Here is a 15,810-nt window from a genome sequence, read left to right as displayed (position 1 = left end):
TCACGTGCACTCTCACGCGCGCTCCTAAACTTCAAGGTAACATCATCATTTAGACTCGTCATTACAATATTACATTATTAGATTACATTATATCATAATACGCTAGCGTTTATTCAATAAATTTTACATACTTTGATACGCAGTATGATGGTTTCAAAAACGGTCATCGGCCAACCAAATTTTGTTCACACATCAATACACCTACGCTCAGTAGTCGAAGTAATTTGTACTTGTAGCCATATATTATAAATATTTTTAGTAGTTCGGCCTCTCTTTCTCTCCTTCGCTATCGTTTCGCAACTTTTTCGTATCTCTCTTGTTTCATTCGGTCGCCAGTATTTCGAGGCCCTACACATTTTTTTCTTTTGATACGAATATTTAAATATTATTTTACCACCGTTTTCCTGTCTCGTTCTCTCCCCCTCTTTCTCTCGCATTCTCATTTTTTTTCCCTACCACCCTATCTTTCGTCACCGTAAACTTCTGATCTGACGAAATTTTTTTACAAATCACGGAAGTAATACGCTTCCGAGTCTATCGATTTCTCGTCATTTTCGTTTACGTCGTACTCGTTATCTCTTTTTTTTTCTCTGTGACGCCTAAATGGTATCGACGTATCTTTGCCAAAAATATATAAAAAAGACATAATCGCGATTTTTTTCGAAATCGAAACAAGCGTGTTTCAGCTGGAATAAACGGGAGCGCCAAGTATTAGATACGGACAGAGGGACAGAGTTTCGTTTCCGTTTTTTTACGCGCATTTAACGTTCGCGATTTTGTCCCTTTGACTCCTCCTTCCTGAGAAATCCCGCGAACGTCGCACGCGACTTGTGGACCGCGAAGTGAAAGTCTAAAGTATGTCTTTGGATACCGTCGCGAGGAGAGACATTCACAATCATGGCCTCGATCGCCCGCTGATAACGGCGAGTGAAAATTCTCGCGAAATCAACCGATGTCTCTCTTCGCGCGCGTTATCCGTTTTGACGCTCTCGAAATTCCAAGCTCGCATCGAGATCGAGGCGCGGTCACCGGGCGACCGAGAATCATTCCCGAAAATGTACAATAAATTTCTCTCGGTTTTTCGCGTCACCTCTCGCACACAAGACTACTCGTTCCACCAAAGTACACACTGGCACAAAACGCTCGTTAAGACCCGCTCGATTCCCAATGCACTCGTTTATTCCTTTCCCCTCTATAACAGCTTTTTCGTCTTCTCTTTCTTTTTTTACAATAACTTTTTTTAGAACATCCTAAAAACCACGAGAGGATAGATAAAGTCGATATCTTTTAATTCCTTTTTATACACCTAAACGTTACTTGCATCCATTACGGACGGGACCGCCGGTGACCAAGCCGTCAATCGCGATAGTAGGATTCAACCTCTGTTGACATTCGTCATTTCCTCCCTTCATCTCACTTTGCTCACGTCCTATCGCGCTTACATTCTATCACTTTCTCACTGTCGCATACCTCCGTATTCTCGCTCTCAACGTCGCTTTCGCTCTTTCTCTCTCACTCTTACACACTATCACGCTTTCACGGTCATCTATATATCTTTCACTCGATTTTTCCCTTTCTCTCGTTTTCTTTTTTTTCAAATTAATATTATTATCATGAATCCTCGCTACGAATATGTCGCCCCTTTATTTTTGTCTGCCGCATCTAACGTATTTCTTTTTTTATCTTTCGAAATGCAACCGCGACCTTTATAAAAATGTACACTTACTACGTTTAATTGTCATCATTTTCATCATTTAAGATACAACAACATACTATACGTATATGGCTCTACAGATGTTCGCTTGCACTGTAACTCAAATGTGTGTCGTGAATATCTCCCGGCCATCCGTCGACGCCAAAATCGACCGATCGACGACGAGAGCGGTCCTCCAGGAGGATCGATGGCGCGCTGAATCGCGGGAGTACCGTACTCTCGTCGTTTAGGCCCGTACTTTTGCTCTTTATTTTTCTCGTTGACAGAGAGGCATCGATCGTCGTCGTGAGATACGTCGACATCGGAGCCGTCTCGTCGATACTCGATCGATCGATCGCGCAAACGCGTCGGCGGATCTTGGGAGTATGGATTTTAGTGTTTATTATTCTTAAATTTGTTTTATTCTTTTTTTTTTTGGAAAATTAGGACCTTCCCGCGTGCCGAGTTGCATAGCCACTCGGACACGTCGGGAGTTCTTGTTTAGAAACTCCTACCCGCGTTATGCTTCTGTCGGGGTACCCGCAAGCAACACTTCCCGGGCTGTGTGATCGTCTTACATCCCTTCGCAACCGTCCTCGCAACAGCCGACGGTACGGTTTGCGCTACCGCTTGCATTGTTTTTTTTTTCTTTCTTTTTCAACACGAGTTAATAGAGCTCGATGGGCATAACGGCCTAATGAGAAAATCAGGATGTTAATTTCCACGGTGTGTAAAACGCACGGGTTATCGCGAATTCGTGGGCCAATTCTGTTTCTCCGTTTTCTCCACCTACGCCCGTGTTACGCACGGCTTTAACGACATTGTAATCGACACGCCGTGTTCGATTCGAGAGGCCGCTCGACCCGCGCATCGGGGGGGACACGCATCGATCATTCGATCGAATTTTGATTTTCACCAGTGAGCCACAATGAGAAAAAAACATTTCCCATCTGACTCTCCGATCCCGTTCCGCGGGTCGATCTCTCGAATCCGGTATAGTCTCATCCGATTTTCTGTGTTGCGAGCGGGCGGGCCCCAGTCTCGTTGACCATGGCGTGTGTGTTAAACTGGTCGCCGTGTCGTGCGGCGGCACCAGGCGGTATACTGTATACAAATATTATTAAGTTTTATCATTACAATATAGGATCTTTTTTTCTTGTTAAGTTTATGTGGCATGTATATACGCATTGTCATGGGAAATGAGAACCAGTCTTATGGCGCCTGTCTGTTAAGCGCAGGCATATTCTGTAACGTAAAAATATATACATCATCTGTGTGGTATGTATAGTGCTGCTCTGTAACTCAAGATTTTACATCCAGTTAATTGCATCTCGTTTAAGTCCTGTACAAAAATGTTCAGCTACGCTTTGAGGCAGATTCAGCCCCGATCGGTAAGCCCGAGTCACGCGCATCTCCCCGTAATTGCCGTCGTTGATTCGTCGGCATTTATCTCTAAAGAAGAGATCCGCGGCGAGACGATTACGAGCTACGCGGACCGCTTTTGGAAACGATCCTTTCCTTTCTACGCGCGCGGAGAACGCGCGACCCAGTCTCACGGGGCAAGAACGAAGCGGACCCGCGGGTAGGTTACCATTGTTATTTTTTGTTCACAAACTGCACGGCAACTAGTGTTCTGTTTATCAATTTTTATTTCTGCTGTTACGTCTGTCTATTACTGCTGGTACCTGTTACTGTGTTACGTATGCGTATGCGTGTGACAGTGTATTTTTACGTGTCCTCGTGTGAAATGTCTCTGTCCCGTGTCGATCAAATGGTCGTGTGAGGATGGCGTAATCCGTGTGGTGTCCTACTAGTGTGTGACCAAACGTCTCCCATACCTTATCATCGTCGTATTATCATTAAATATCATTAGTATACTATATATATAATATTATATCGAAAATAACGGATAATACAACACGTAGGGAATCGAGGGATTGCGATTGGATAAGGGGGGTAAGGGGAGGCTAGTTAGGGATAGTTGGTGTTTTCCGTGGGTGGGTGGCTCGAGGGTAGAGAGGACGTCGAGGGACATTGGTTATGGGGGAATCGAAAGGGGCGCTAGCTGCTAACACCAGCTTGGTGGTTGTTATTTCGGGGCGTTACGCGCGTCCGCGCTCGCGATCGGTGCTCGGAGACGTGGTCGTCGCGGGAGACGCACCGATCGACGTTCGATGTCGAGGTCTCTCACGGGAGAGAACGGACCGAGGAACGGTCGTCGCAACGTGAGATCTCGACCCGATCCTCGAGTGCTGGTTCAATTCATCCGGCGCGACTCGCCGATCGCGAGCGCTTGGACGGCATTAATGAGCGGCGGAGCTAAAGTTACATGGTCTCCCCACACGTGTGCGTACAATCGTAAACGAAGTCTTTTTCATTACAAGTCTGTCTACTAAAAACACTAATGATAAATACGTTATCCGGCGGGTTCTTTATACTGACTGGATTATATTCCGGAGGATTGATTCAACGGGAGTTCGGCGGGATGAGGCGGGGCGGGAATCGATGGTGACGGCTCGCGATTAGATCCATAGGTAATTACCGGGGAAAGGATCTCTGCATAATCGATAATCGGATTGGGACAGTTATCGTGGATAAAAAGAGGGTAATTGTATGATCCACTGAAGAAAGGTCAGGCGTTCAAGGGAACGGGGGTGAGTAGGACTTAAAACCGGGTATTGGGTTACTTTTAATCACTTGCTTATTAGAACTGGACTGGCTGATACAACTGGTAGAATACAAGTTTTTTTTCTTTCCTTTTACATACGGCTATTACTTCGATATACGGTAGGTAGTTAGTTATGTAGTTGTCGACACACAATTCAATGATTACTGGGCGTTTACTGTTTATACTGCTTTACTGTTTGTTTAATTGTTAATAATTAAGTAAGTTTAATTGTAGTTAGTTAGTTAGCTCTTACGTAGCTCTCGTCATTCATAGTTAATGTGGTTAAATTCTACGCTTGTATTTGGGAAGTCTTAAGGGGTTTCGGGGATCGGTGAATGTGGGTAGCGCCGAGTGTCGGCCGTGACGATACGGCGATCGCAAGAGTCCATGGTGCATCGTGTCGCTCGATTTCGAAATGAATGCAACTCCATCCATCGGATCGGAGCATCATAACGCGCGCTCTCGGCAACCGTCGATCGCCACGGGATCAACACGCGACATGCGGGTTACTTTGATGGGGAGTGGGAGAGACCATAGTACACATATATATTATGTAATTATACTTATCGCATAGTAATTGCATTTAATCAATACACGTGTGTATTATCGGTGCAAAGCAGCGTTCCGAACTCCTTGCACTAACCAAAATATTTCCGTAGGGCGTGGATAGGTATAGCGTGTGCATGCGAGTGTGTGTATATTCTGTCTGTGTCTCGTGTGAACGTGTGTGTACATGTTGGTAGACATCTTCGTCACGTGGACGCGTGATTTCTTTTTTCTTTCTTTTTTTTTTTAGCGAAAACCGTTTCGAGCAGACGATCCTGTCAAGAGGACGGACGTTTCCGAGGACGCGTTTCAAGCGCGTTTCCCGGCGAATTGTACACGAAGCTTTCATACGTCGCGATACATGCGTTACTACGGTGTGCGGCACAGCTCGTGCACCTGGTCTCGGAGGTATCTTATTAAGCGTACGCGTGTCACGCGAGGACGATAATGCCCATGGGATAGCCATGGCCTCGTTTAGCGCGCATCTAATTGCGCGCCAAGACGAGGTCGAGGCATCGTGGTATTGTGCGCGGATTCGTCCGGAAACGCGCGACGTTGACCACTCTGGATGTGCTTTTTTTTGTAGTTGAATTAATAACAGAACGTCTCACTACAATTTGATATATTTTACGCATGGTCCCGATACGAGTTACAGTAATCGGCGAACGCTTGTTATTCGCGTGTCAGTGTATCGAAGATAATTAGAGGACTCTTCTTCCGCGACGACGTGCTATGCTCGTCGTTTCGTTAACACTTTGAGCTACGGCACTGATTTTAGTTGCACCGATTGACAGTGGCGGTCCTCTCGACGGCGATCGTCGCTCGTGTGAAAGTGTGAATTTGTTTCTGTCCTGTATGCGTGTTAGATGTGTGTATGCATAGCCGGCTTAGGATAAAATAAACGGGCAGCGGGCGAGCACCAGTCAGGCTTTGGGTGGGCGTTCGGTCTATGTCGGGCCCCTTTGTATAATTTTAGTATTTTTTTCGTATAAAATCAACACTGAAGGCACATTCTATCGGACGAGTCGGCCCAGTGTGTGCTGTGAGTGAGAATGGGCGCGGGACCCGAATCCACGTGGTCTACATGGCCGCGGCACGCCTGGCATATTTTTGCTGCGGGCCCACGGGGGCCTTATGCACCCCCGTTGCTAGCACGGGGCAATCACGGGTAATAGGGCAGGAGAGGGCGGGCTAGAGGAGGAAAGGGAAAACAGGGATATAATCTTAAGCGGAGATATTTGGTGGCAGCCGCGGCCGGGCCCCGCGCGAGAAACTGTTGTTTCGTGTGACGGTTATTTTGATCCGGTTGCCTTCGTCTATTGCGTCGGGTTTTGGGGGTCTGTTCATTTTTTTCGCTTAAGTCGAAATGGCTATTTCAAAATTGAGAGCCGGCCCGACGCTCGCCTGACTTTGCCCAGGCCAAACACAATGGTCTTTAGGGTATTTTGTGCCCGCAGTTGCGCGCGTGTCTCACGGCATCGATTCCCGATTCCGACCGAAGATCGCGCTGTACCTTGGCTGTAATTTTGATAATAAGAACCGGTGATTCTATCGAAATGTCGAAGAATGAAGTAGACGTAGTTCAGTTTATTGTAGCTCGCAAGGATCAGCGTTAAATCATTAAAAATATGTATGCTTCTATGATATCTGTAACTAAGGCATTTTTTATCTGGTGAAGAATATTAAAAATATTTCCCTGAGTATGTAAAAGATAATTGCGAAATCTTATGTTCTTTGTTATAAATGCTTCTTTTGCAACCGCCGGAGTCGTCGACGACGGATCGCATCGGAATAATTGTTTTTTGCTACATCCTTGCGAGAAGGAGGATAAACTTAAAACCGGTTAAAACGATCGTATAATCCTGAGTGGATTGCCTCCGATCGAGTCTGTCACGTATTTGTTGAATTACTTGACGTTAACTATCATGATTCAACGTGATCTTCGGCGAATGATCGAACCATTCACGCACCAACTCCAGGCACTGGGATTAAAAACGTGAAGAGCCTGCGTGTATATCGTGATGCGTGTATAGCGTGTGTACGTATATGTGTATCACTCTTTTATCCTCTGCATTTTTAAGAATTTCGTCGGAGAAGGAAACATTGCTCACTGGCGTGGAAGAGCGTAGAACCGGAAGCCGTCGCTTCGATCGATTTTGAATGATTGAGATTGAACACCTTTGCGTTCTTTAAATATTATACATAGCGTATAATATTTGATTTATCGACGAAATGTCGATGTGAACAACGATAAAATTCTCGACATATATAAGAAACGCCAATCATTCTCGTTCGATCGACGCGTTCGTGTTACAGTTCCGCGATTTATGCGTGGCTCCTAGAGGTCGTCCCTAAGTAAATTGATAATACTGCTTTCCCCTACTGTCCGTGGCACCCTCTGATAACGGCGTAATCTATACAACAGTCGGGTGGATTTCTCCGAACACGCGGATTTCTCCAAACAGTAATGAGTGCCGTACAACGCGCGCTTCCTTCCACGCGAGTTAAACTGGTTTCGAGAAACAGAACGAACGAGCAATTAATTCTTCGTCATAATAGTTCGGCCTCGCGGCATTTAACATGTCAACGATTTAAGTAACCAAGCGAGAGAAACAACGGAACACAATTAGCTACTTTATTATTTGTACAAAACGGAGGCGTCACGACGAAGAGCTGAATCTCGGAAGCGGAAGCGAGCAGTTGTGTGTGGCGGGCACTCAGTGTGTTCAGAAAGACTTACTAGCAATAAAACATCGTAAATACGAAAAAACACATTCTAATTCGATAATTCGAAGCGGCACTTAAACTATTGCGGAATGTATAAAAAATCTTGGCGATCGGGAAGATCGTGAGAGCGGCGCCGTGCGTTCTGAAGCGACGATTTAAGGGAAACAAATCGTCCACCAGCACGAGCACCGCTTGGACCGAGTCTTCCAGTCGCCCTGCATCTACATACTCACTATAAAACTTAAACTCAACAATCAGGCGAACCTATAGTTGGGGACGTCGATCGAGAAGAATGGTTTGTTGCATCCGTGGACGCGCTTACTGGTTTTTTTTCCTCGTAGCAATTTTATTATCTTTACAATGGCCTGGTGCGTGTATCATTAATGAGAAAGCTCTCGTCGATGGACGTCATATGGTACGCGTGCTAAAAACAGAGGCAGAGGGCTCGGTGGTGTTTCTCACAGAATTGTCCCTTCCAGGCTTCACTTTCTTCTGCGTTTATGGGCCTTCGCTTTCTTCCAAACGATACTTTGCGCGCGGAGGGCATTTGTCTTTCGCATTGTAGCGGAAATTTTATGAGTAGATTTCCTTCTTTTTCCAATTCTTTATATTCACGTGATTATTATATGCTACTGCGACCTCAAATGTTGATGTGAGGAATTTTTCCCATTGTGATTATGTCGTAGATATATGATATATTAGCTCAGGAAAATATGTGATTAATTATTATCGAGAATTTGTCCATTGTCAGTCAGCATGTTATATCACGTGCGAACTTTAAATTTTCTTCTTTTATTTTGGTCGAAGCTTTTCCTTGTCTATGATATCAGTATAAGAGACGGAGGAGAGAAGCTGTGAGTAGCTTCTTCGTCACTGTCGTACTGTGGCTGCATAGATTTATCGAATTTAGAACCTAAAATCAGTGTAGCCAGCAATATACTATGTAATTGCATCCTGTGTCCATTTTATTGACTCGGAGAATAATGAAAATGAAAACCGGTTTTAACGATATTGCGTCCCTTACACCTTTCATAGAAAAATGGTGCTTCGCGATCTACAGAAACGAATTATATATACGTCGTGGTAAATTGTATGCTCTTTCTTTTAAGATGATTAAATTGCAATGCACCTCCGCGCTGGCTTCAGTTTTCTCGTTTTAAACGGAGGGTTATTTTGTCCACTCTATACATCTTTTTTTTTTATATTTTTGATCAATATTTAACTTTGTCGAATTTAACGGTTTAATATGGTTCTTTTTAGTAGCACCCAATCTTGTTTTTATTTTAAATATGGGATTAATATTTTAAATATAGGATTTCCGGTCCACTTATGTTAAGAGTTTCGTGATGTCTTGGGTGGGTTTGTGAATAGGGGGTAAATAGGGGGTAGGAGGAAAGGTATTGAGGAATATGGTGGATTTGTGGGACTCTCGATGGATAGCATAGAGTTCCAAACGCTCCGTGATCTACAGACATTCAATATTAAACAGATCAATCAACTATGTCGTCGTATAATACCACTAGGATAGTTCATAATCGTTAAGTTATATCAATAATATAATCATATCATTAGGTATCATTAATGCTGTGTGTGTGTTTTCCTCATGTGTGTCTCATTATACTTAAGTCTCAAGTTACAAGCTAGCGTATAAATGATGGGTAAGAAACGATCGCTCCGACGGCGGTGGATTCTGCCGGTCCGACTTCACGGAGTGTACCGATCGGCTTCCCGCTGCGAATCCGCACGTTCGGACCAAGGTAGTCGGATACAGCCGCCGTAAAAGCGTCCCACGCACGGTCGATACACCCCTCACGCTTGACGAGGCAGAATCGGTCCCGTCTCGGTGGATGGTTTTTTAGCCACCATGTACCGGGTTGCCTCGTACCGTTTATACTATATATCATTAATCGTATTATCGTTATGTATCATTACTCATTAATTATTTAATTAATCGTTAGGTATATTTCAATTAATCGATACTCTTAACCCCTTTATCGTTTAATTATTATTGTTAGGTTTATAGTTTATTAGGTTTCGATAACGCGTACGGATTGGAAGCAAACCTTGTTCACGTGGGGAAGGATCACGGGAGGGGCGTTGGGAGGATGAGCTGGCTCCTGCGGGTTGTCACGGGGGCAGGTTGATGTCTCGGAAGGGACGCACCTGTTGTCCCGCGCGAAAATCTGCGAAAAATCAGAAAGTCGAATAGCGGATCTCCAGTTTCCCTTTTACACTCCTCTTTCGCTCCCGTCCTTTCTCTCCTTCTTACGTACCCGCTCTTTTTCACTTTCCTACGTTATGCGAATTGCTTAGAACGCGTCACGTCTTCAACGAATTGCAAGTGGCAAGGTCTGATTCGTTTCGCTAGTCAATATCGTAGGCGTTTTTAACTTCGCCTATGTCGGCTCACACGATCGTGTGTAGAATTTTATTCTATTTCTTTTTTTTCTTTTTCTCCATTTTTTTTGTTTTTCCCTTCTTACGTACTACGCGTTCGATCGCGTCGGTACGCTCCGCTCATCTGACGGGACCAGCGATCATTTCTCTCGTCCCGGCGTGGCACCTCATCTTGTTCTTCGTGTTTGTGCGATCTCGTCCCGTCTGTTCTTTCTCCGGTCCTTCCCAGTATCTCGTCCTCGGAAGTACGATGCGCATCACTTCGAATCGTAATGCCGCCGCACTACTAAATCGCCGTCCATCGTAGGATATGTACTGCGTGTACAGCGTATTTTGGCGTATTGGAAACTTAAGTCGTTACTATGGTATCGTATTGAGTTCTGTTACTATTCTGCAATCGACATACTATGGCACTCTGCAACGAGGAATCGATTCGCTTGTGTTGTTGAAAGAAGGTGCGTGTACGCTGCAAAAGTAGTCCTCCTTTTTTGCACGACGCATCGCATATCGTGCGGGACGCGCGTAATCGCTGCGTTAATTCTGTCCTGCATTGTCGTAAAGTCTTCGTGTTTCTTACGGGAAAAACTGAGGCTGACGTTTAACGAAGGAATATCGATACTCGGTAAGTAGCGTGCAACAGAAAACCGGTGTCGATTGACTCGACGTATCTGTCTGGTGGAGTACTGTGGTAAAATGTGAAATAAGGATCGTGAAAGTAGGATCGTTGGTGAAGTATCGATAATATAATAAGCCGTGTCCATCGATCGGTGATTTTCATTTGATTGCTATTGTTGTTTATTAACGTCAAAACGTAGTTGTTATCGTTTCTTAAGAATAATCACCACGCTGATATCCACGATTAATTGGATGTGCAGTAGCAGTTTACCTGCTTCGGATACGATTTATTAACGGACAGTTGCTATTTTGCGCGAGGAAAGCTGCGAATTTGCGAGGCGTTACGGGCCGGTCGAGGCACATCGTATTTTCCGAGAGCGCCTATCGACGTATTCGTTGCGATGCTGTATGCGTGTATTAATCGGTACGTTATTACCTCGCGTGCCCAATGCTGATTTGTCGATTACTCCATATTTCTATTTGATCTTTGAACGGTACTATCTTTCGGACCGCCTTGTCTTCCTCAGTGCTGGAAAATATCGGGATTTATGACGTCGTCGTGCTTATCGTAGTAATTGGATAATTCATCGGGGACTGTCGTCAAAATAACAACAGCCATACTTTATCATCGTCGTTTAGTTACATTGAACTTTATAGCAATCCGCGTGGCTTTGGCTGGATAATTAAAGTGACCGCGTGGAAAGAAGTGCAAACGCGTATAACGCGAATGTTCTTACGAAAGATTCGAAATAAATATCAATTTGAAATATTTGCGCTTCACTTGATCTTTTTGTTTGTCTCAAGCGATGAATATATTGCTTTTAAATCATTATTTTTTTTTTAATACAGCTTCATTTGTTCTGAGTGTTTCAAAGCGGTTTAATTTCCATGTGAAATATTCATGCAACACTGTGATAGTATTTCGTTTTGCGCGCGTCGTATGCATAGCCTCGTCGAATGCGTCGTTTGCGCTAGACTTTTCTTTGGTATACGGCGTACAATATAGATCAATTACGATCGCGTTCCGTTCTTAGCTCTTCCTCACAGTCGTCACAGTCGAGTCTCACGAAGATACGTTCGTGAAAAGAGATTATGGATGGCAAGGAATACCGCGGATCTACGCGACGAGATAATGATACGCGACCGATCCCTCCTTAGCGCGTATGCGTGATTATTCGTGCATCGCTTTTCGAATCTCTCGGATTTTCTGCGAATTTTCTGCCATCACCCCGGTCGCGGGGAACGGCGAGTCGACAGTCGTCCATCTTCCGCATCAAAAGTTGTTTTCCGCTTCTTCCTCTCTTCCATTCCACGTCATCGTCTTTGCTTTACTTAGCAACGAACGTCCTTACACTAATCCCGGGTGACCCGTCCACTCGCGTCGTCGCTTTAATTACATGCAGGAAGTGTTTTTCTTCTATGCGCGAGAAAGGCTCGCCTTCTCGCCGGATAGGTGTGTTTCGCTTCGTTTTTAGCTTTTACTTCTCTCTTTGCATTTTTTTTCTTTTGGAGGGGAACACCTTGCGGGGAGCGTGGGGTACAGCGGGACGTGCAAATGGGGACGGGCGACTTTCCGGGTTTGGGAGGTAGGGATTTGGAGGACGGGTTACGCGTCCACGTCGTACGCTTTTCTTTTTTTTTTCCCCCCCCCATTTGTCGACGTGAACACGAACCGCGAAAATTTCGAATCCGACCTGACGCGGCGGGAACAGAGAGATCTATTAATTTTTTTTTCTTTCGATGGTTCGGTGATTTGCTGAGTTAGCTGCGAGGTTTCGAAACTTCCCACCGCCGGCGGAATATAATATATCGTGTATATATATTATATATATTATATATTTATATCATTTTTTTATATTAATCTAAAGAGTGAGGATTGTGGAAGTAGGTCGAGGGGGAAGGTCGCCCGTCCTGTGCTTTCCACGTGCCCTGGAAAAGTATATACTAAGGCCGATTTTGGTTAAGAATACGCTTCACTTTTTTCATCTCTTTTGATCAACTTTTAATTTTAACGTTAAGGCGCAACGTGATAAACTTGTACTTTTTTCCTTGATGTGTCTTTTAGATTCTGGCCGAAACTGCGCGTGTCTGTGTGCATGTTCTTGTACGTGTGTGTCCCTTGTGTGCCGCGTTTGTGTACGTGCGTTCGTGTACATGTATGTGTGTGAATGTACGCGTATGTGTGGATGTGCTGCATCGCGATCGATGTTCATCGCCTTGCTGAGCACTATCTGTTGTGTGATTTTGAGCGCGCGCGAGAATACGCGCGTCACTCGCCGCGCGTCCTCTCGCGCGTCGCTTGCATTTTAGGAGCTGCTTTTTTTTGGTGTCTGCCAAAAAACGGAATTTTTCATTCTTCGCCGCAATAAGGCGTAGGTAGGCGTCGCACGTGTGCACCGAGGGTTTCGAAAAACTTGGCATCCGAAAAATTTGCAAATCGCGCGATCGCAACGTGGTACACGCGTACACGCACATACGCCTTCTTGCTCTACTCTCTGTGTGTCGTCTTGTGCGCAACCGAAAATTAGCAATCAACGAACAGAATTATTCCTCGTGCCAAAAATCAACCCAGAAAAACGCCGGTAAAAGGTACGAAAGGAATTCTCGCGTCGAAAGTGGTATAGTCATCAAACATCGTAATGCATGTATGAAAGTAGTCAGGTTTTCTTTCGCCTGAAGCTCTGTCTCTCCTGAGTGGGTCCAGATGTAACGATGTCGCCGGTGAAAACCTGGCGAGATCCCGATACTGTGAGCTGACTATTGCAACTAAACCCGGTTTTAAGAGTCACGTGAACAAAGTAGCCAATGCAAAATTTGTTAAGACAAAAATATGATTGCCCTTTGCAATAATTTGTGCGTTCAACAGTCTGCTCATGTACTCTTCTTTTTTTTTCCTCAAATATGCCCTTTTTAAATATTTAATTAGTTTTCTTGGTGCGTTAGCTGTCCCAAGAGAAATTTTATTATCTAGATAGTACTAAGCAGCAATTTAAGCTTCTTCTATCACGTGACTTTTGCATAAATGAATACTGATGTAAAACTGTTGTTATCGACCACATGATGAGCCTTTCTGTAGACTGTGTGAAAGAAGGATTTGAAGTACAATCAGAACACACTCGATGTGAGCGTCAGCGGGTAAAGACAGAACTTCTGGCCTAAAATGTACTGGCTTGTGTGAATGGTGCCCCGTCTTGGACCGAAAAAACGGACTCGCGGGGCGCAGAAAAACAATTCCCACAATATCTTACAAGACATTCCGGCCGACCGAGCAAGTCGCCAACTTCGTCATTCCACTTTGTTCCCCGTTACGTCGGCTAAGTCGCTCGTAGGAGACATTATTAATCATGCTTCGAACCTTTCGCCCGTGCTACTTTAGTGTAGAGGAAGAGTTTTCGTTGCTGCTATCTACAGAATTAATTGACGCGAACGTTCGACGTTTGATCGTCCCGATCTAGACGAAGTGACGAAGATGGCCGACAAGGCTGACAGTCGTGCGCCTTTTCACCTCATTCTGGAGGGTCTGCGTTGTACATCTCCGAGGAGTTCATTAGACTCAACGCGGCGATCTAGCTCACATCCTCACACATCAACGTAGGTTTATTGTTGTTTGTTGCTTGCTGCTAGTCCTCATCTCTCTCTTTCTCTCTCTCTCTCTCTCTCTTTCTCTCTCTCGCTTTCACTCTCTCACTCTCTCTCTTTCTCTTTGCTTCTTCATTATTAAATAAGTTATTCTTTTTTTGTCTTAATACACCTACGATTCTCTACACGATAATACGTATAATCTAACACGACTGCTTGTTGAGACGTATGCGCAAGTAATATACTCCAGGAATACAGGCATTACATGTTCTCATTCTCATTTCGTGTGTGCTTCTCTTGGTACACGCGTGCATACAATTCACACTCTCGTTCTTTTTTGCCACACTCTCGCTCTCGCTATCTTTCACTCTCTTGATTCACGCGCGACGCAGGGTCGCAATAAGAATTGCAGACGGTAAGAAGAAATATTCCCATTAAATACGGAACGTTGATGCTCGTTTTGAAGGAGCTTCACGCATTAGCGGAAAACTGTTAGATGATAGATATGAAATGAGCATGGGGATACTGCGGGCATGTTGCGAGCGATTGGATAATATATATATAATACGAAGCCGTATATATATGAAAATAACACAGCGTGTGGAAGCGAAGGCAGACCAGAATAACCCAATTTTCTGTCAAGCAGGATTTGGTCAAGATTCATTGTCCTACACTCTTTGTTCCTCATACTCTCGGTGGCCGAAGGGTTGGATGGATAATGACATTTGTGATATCTGCCATTCTTGATGGTTGTGCGCGTTTTTTGCCTGCTTCTCGATTCCTTTTCTATTCTGTATCTCTGAGTCGAACGTCGGACCGTGCTGGACCATTTGTCCAATGGCTCCTTCTCTATTCCTGCCTCGATCTCTCCGTCCTCTCATCACACGTGTCACACGTAACTTCAGATTCTCACGCACATGTATAAATATTTCTCTGTCTTCTCTCACATTCGCGCTTACTTTCCCGCATTCACGCTCGCGAAAGATTTGCCAAAAGTATCGTGCACGAAAGGGTGGGGAGGGGAGAAAATTCCGTAATAACTTACATTTACAAACTGGCCTAATAATTTCTCCTCTTATACTCGCTTTTCCTAATTTTATCATTTACTAGTCTTGACTTTACAATACATATATGCGGACCTCCCGGTAGGCAAGGAGGTCGGCTCTCTCTGTATAATTTCTTCACTTTTTTTAGCAATTTTTTTTAGCACATTCACTCCTCGTCTCTCGACTCGTTTCATTCCGTCCCTTTCGCTCGTTGTTTTCTATTACTCTATCTCGCATTCACTCACTCTTTCATACCCTTTCGCTCCTCATCTCATTCTCTCAGCTAGGATCGGTTTGCGCCGAACGTCTTTTGCCCGTGGCTCCGAACTCAGTCCGAAATCGCAATTCGCATAGATTTTTTCTCAGTCGTGACTTTTTTCCTCGTGCATGTTATTCATATGCGTCTCTTTTATTATCTTCGATCCGCTTTTATCTCCCCCTGCATGGTTCAACTCGTCCGAACAAAAAAGATCACCTGTTGAGATCGCGAGATTTCGTGGCTTCAACGACGGTCGCATCAAGGACACTTGGCTCCCTAC

Source organism: Mycetomoellerius zeteki, unplaced genomic scaffold (assembly GCF_001594055.1).
Source record: "Mycetomoellerius zeteki isolate Tzet28-1 unplaced genomic scaffold, Tzet1.0 scaffold128, whole genome shotgun sequence".
Taxonomy (NCBI): domain Eukaryota; kingdom Metazoa; phylum Arthropoda; class Insecta; order Hymenoptera; family Formicidae; genus Mycetomoellerius; species Mycetomoellerius zeteki.
This window is presented reverse-complemented; position numbering follows the sequence as displayed.